Genomic DNA, 5,240 nt, shown 5'->3' with positions numbered 1-5,240 from the left:
CAGCGGGGGAGCCAGGCTGCTGCTTGGCCCGCGCCTGCTCGCCTTCGAGACAGGCGTTACAGCCACTCACAGAAATTCGGTCTGAGGGGGGAAGAAAGAAGAGGGAGAGAGGAGGAAGAAAGAACTCATTAAAAAAACCAGCCCACCACGACGGAGATTTGGTAGTGGATTTTAAATCACATTTAGACATAAATCCTTTGAGTTCACAATTTCCATAGATTACTGGCATCTGTGGACCCCAGATAGACTGTAATCACTAAGATTGTTCTAATCTTCCTATGGGAGGTTTTTCAAAGGAAGTATTGAATTACACCAATTCTTAGCAGGGCTGGGTTTTAACTTGCAAGAAAGTGCTTTAAACCCAAATGTATACATTAGTGCCAGGGCTATAAAGTGAGGGTATAATGCTTGTGACTTTCATACATCCTGATGTGTAATTTGTTATCTGGACAATAAAACTTCACAAGAGACACACACGCTCAGCTGCACCCAGTGGAAGCATATTACAAACCGTCAGGCCCGTGTTGTCATCTTTGGACCTTCTGTGCGACAGTCCTTCGAAGCGCGTCTCTGCAGAGAGCGGTGCTCGGCTCATGCACCAAGGTCGAGTCGTGCCCTGATCGAATCTTGCCGCAGCATAGCGTTTCGTGCCACTGCCCTGCATGCCTGCCCCTAAACCCAGCTCCCCTCACGCTCTAGAAGTAAGCAGAGTGAAAAATGGTGTGGCTGTAAAGAGATCTATTCGGTATGGAAAGCTTTGTGTGGAGAGAGCAAAACTGTGGTCCCTGCTCACGACCAGAGTGTGCAGGGGAGCATCAGAGAACAACAGCAGAATAAACCTAATTCTGCTCACGCCTATATAAATGCAAGCTGGAATTGTGTCTACTGAACACACCAGAAGGGCGTGGGAAGCTGGTGTGAGATGGAAACCCCGATTGCTGTGTCAGATTCACCGCTGGTACATGAAAATGGATGGAATTACACCAGAGATTATACTGTCCCCATATGGGTTTTTATGCCTGGTAACTCCTCAGCTTTAATGGGTATCAAATTTGCGCCTGCTATACTGGGTTGCACAGCTGAATGCTTTTGCTCCAGTGCTAAGGGATTAAATAGACAATTGAGGTTTCTCAGAAAGGATGTAGAAAATGTAAAACAAAAAGAGAGTCACTGGAGCTGGTTGCAGTGCTGACAGCCTTTACAATGCGTGCTGCCTCCGACTGCTCGCAGTGACCGACCGGCTGCGGCAGCGCCCGGGCTGATGCAGAGCAGCGTCAGGGCCGTACGTGGGGAGAACAGGGCACGGGACCAAGAGCCTTCGAGTGCCCGACAGCCTGCTCCAAGGGATTTGATCTGCAAGCTGGGAGGCTGAACCCGGTCTTCCCGCGTGGCTGGGAGCGCTGGTGCGTCCCCGGTGTGGGGAGCTGCCGGGGGATGGCTGTACTCCAACGACGGAGCTGTGCTCCGCGGGACTGCGCCTCTCAGCTCAGTGGCTCTGCCTTAGTTAACATGCGGCTCGCCAGCCAGACACCAGCGTGGGGAAGTATTTGCCTTCGCGTTGCATTCGGATAGCTCTGAAATTTTAGGGGCCTGTCAGGAAAGTTTGGAGGAGGCTAAGACAATGCTTCTGCCCTGAGCAGAAGTATGCTGGAGGGAAGGACCTGATCTTGAGAACAAATTCATGCTGTGCTGTATTACTCTGTGATCAAAATGATACGATTTACCAGAGGGTAAACATTTTTGTTACCTGCTTGGGGACCAGTCAGCACTTCTTTTATGACAATGCAAGTTTCCAGTTTTGGGTTTACTTATGGGAAAAAAAAATATTTTTGGTTTCATTTGGTTTGAGGTTTTTGTTTGTTTTGGAAGAACACTGCTTCTCTGCAAGGGACCACAGAAATTCATTCTCCACAGCTGTGTGAAAGCCAAGCTGTGTAGAGAAAACCTGTTCCAAGCACTTGTTGATGTTCTTGCAGACTCCACTTCGTATGATAGAACAAGCAGTGACCATGACAGAAGACTGTAACGATAACTCCATGCATCAGTGTGATGTTGTCATCGCCATGAGGTTGAGCTCGTTGCCTTGTCTTAAGTAGAGGAAAAGAAGATGAGGAGGTTGGGAAAGACAGTGCCGAGCACCACCACAATGTTCTCAGTGTTAGTAGCTCTGTGCTGTCTATTGTGCCATGATGGTGTGAAACGAATCCCTGGGCTCCTTTCTGAAGAGAGTTGTGGAGTGGAAAGAGTGGTTTTGGTTGGCATGGTCCGCAATGACGTCGAGAGTGCTAAAAGGAAGATGGTCACACTGTGGTGTGGTCTCATGAGGCAAGGATGCCTCTGTACAGTTTTGGCAGCCACACTTATTTTACTTTCCTGTGTGAGGTCAACGAGGTGCTAACCGCACCGTGCCCTCATGTTGGACTCCTCAGGGTACTGCAAAGCTTGGTGTGTGCTTCCTCTTCATTGCCCTGCCCTAGGATCTGGGTGTCGGTGTATGCATGAACACTGCAAGATGACTGTTGCTTGTGTTGTGGACCTTGTGCTTGTCAGCGTGTTGGGAGTTTCTCCCTTCTGTCTCCTAAGGGAAGCTTGGCCTGATCTTGTGTGCAGAAATTAGCCTGGTTTCAGTGACAGTGAGACATTTCCTAGCGTCCATTAAACTGCTTTGGCTCTGAGAGGGCTTTCCGCAGCGTTCAACTACTTGTTCACCATACGTGTCAGCTTGCATGTACATCCTGGCTTATGCAACTTGTCATGGTATAACTCTTTCTGTAATGTGCGTTTGGAATGGTTATCTGTGTTCCCTTCTAGCTGAAGCGGTGCAACTTCTGTCCAAGACAGCCCTCTTGGCTGGGAACTGAAGTGACCTCTCGGCTGTGATGATAGGGCACAGGGCTTCTTGAAAAGCAATCAAACATTTGAGGAGACACTGTGCATCTCGGTTGCCTTCAGGTGGGACTGGACTGGAGGGCTGGTGGTGAGTTCAGTGCCTCTGGTAGCTGGATCTCCGCAGCTGTGCTATGGAAAAGCAGCATGCTGCATTTCCTGCACATACTCATGACATGTGGCTGTGTCACTCCCATCTTGTTATCGGCCTCTCCAAGAGCACTAGACAAACGTGGGTGTGGAGGAGCCAACGTGCTCTGTCCAGGTGGTTTGTATGGCTTGACAGACTCGGGGCTCCTTGCATGTGTAACCAGTCTCAGAGGTTGGATTCCTTCTCCAATGCCTCCTTGCTCTGTGGATTTTCTCTTTTTCACCTCCTGTTTATTTCCTCCTTGCTGTCAGCAGATCAGCAGGATGCATTAGCTGAAGCGTAGTTCTGGACTAGAGCTGGCTCCCATCCACTCGGTTTGGAGTGGCCTCACTTTACACAGCTATATTTGCATGCCCCAAAATACTCTTTAACTTTAGCAAAGACCTATGGAAGAACAGCATCTATACATGCAACAAGAGTAGTGATAAGACTGACAGAGCTGCCTGAGTTGTCACAGACCTCTATCTCTCAGATTGGACTGCCTTCATGACTTAAATGGATGCTTTATCTTGATTTACTGGAAGTTCACTTACAAATACAATAGGATTATGAAATATGGGTATCCTCAAATAGATTATTCTTCACAGAAGGGTTATTTTCTCTGCCTCTTACCTTTCTGAGTTTATAACCAATGATTTAGTAGCTAAGAACTATCAGGGGAAGACAGCGCTCCTGATTTTTCTGTGACATATGCTACGGTGAATTAATAAGAATTCTGTGGAAGGCAATGAAATGGCAACAAACAGGAAAAATATTGGCGAATAAGAATCATAGACTCATAGAATGGTTTGTGTTAGAAAGGACCTTAAAGATCACCTAGTTCCAAAGCCCCCTGCCATGGCCAGGGTCACCTTCCACTAGACCAGGTTGCTCAAAGCCCCATCCAGCCTGGCGTTGAACATTTCCAGGGATGGAGCATCCACAGCTTCTCTGGGCAACCTGTTCCAGTGCCTCACCACCCTCATAGAGAAGAATTTCTTCCTAATATCTTATCTAAATCTACCCTCTTTCAGTTTAAAGATATTACCCCTTGGCCTATCACTGCATGCACTTGTAAAAAGTTCCTCTTCAGCTTTCCTGTAGGCCCCCTTCAGATACTGGAAGGCTGCTGTAAGGTTTCCCCGGAGCCTTCTCTTCTCCAGGCTGAAAAACCCCAACTCTTTCAGCCTGTCTTCATCGGAGAGGTGCTCCAGCCCTCTGATCATCTTCATGTCCCTCCTCTGTACTCACTCCAATAGGTCCATGTAATTCTTATGTTGGGGGCCCCAGAGCTGAACACAGTACTCCAGGTGGGGTCTCACCAGAGCAGAGTAGAGGGGGAGAATCACCTCCCTCAACCTGCTGGTCACACAAGAAACATATGAATGCAAGCCCCATTCATTTTCCACAGTACTTTACCCATTATGCATGGCAGTTTCTACTTGGATCTAGTTTGAAAGATGCTATGGTCAGATTTAGGCTTAAATTACCATGCCTGAAGCCACAGCATCTTAGCTGAGGTGTGGAGTTCTCCATGTGCATACACGCTCTTAGCCTGGAGCCAGTGTAAAAGACTTATTTCAACCCCAGTTAATTATAGGCTAAACTAGGACAAATTACTTTGCTGCAGTCTTCCAGAACATGCAAGGTGAGTTACCATGGCTCAGCTGACCCATGCGGTAGGATCCTGCTCTAGATTGTAAACACGTCATTGTAGTAAACTCCTTCTTTACTCAATGGAGACCTAGGGAATGCATCCAGCAGAGTCCTGGGAGCAATTCAGCTGTCCAGACATTGCCTTTTCCTATATGTGGCTAGGGTTGTGTTCATCCATCTCAGCATATTTTGCATGTTAGAGCCCTCACAAACTCTGAGTTGTCTCTTCACGGTGTGTAGTGTGTCACCTGACTTCCACTGGGGCCATTTATGGAACAAATCTCTATACATCCCGGATAAGGGTATCAAATACTCTGAGATGTTGAGGTGCAAAGTACTGTGTCAGGATACACTCTTACTTTTATTTGAGCTGTTTCTGAAGGGCTGCATACAATCAGTGCTTTGCACCTCTGGGGCCGAGACTGCAAGATGCATAGCAGCCTTTATTGACTCATTGGATACAATAAATCAGAGGCATGTTGGAATAATGCAGTATTTCACAAGATTATACTCATATTGATCTTTCCTAGCTGTGATTATTTCTGTTGCAGAGGTGACATATTATGAC

This window comes from Phaethon lepturus, unplaced genomic scaffold, assembly GCF_000687285.1.
Source record: "Phaethon lepturus isolate BGI_N335 unplaced genomic scaffold, ASM68728v1 scaffold20603, whole genome shotgun sequence".
NCBI lineage: Eukaryota > Metazoa > Chordata > Aves > Phaethontiformes > Phaethontidae > Phaethon > Phaethon lepturus.
This window is presented reverse-complemented; position numbering follows the sequence as displayed.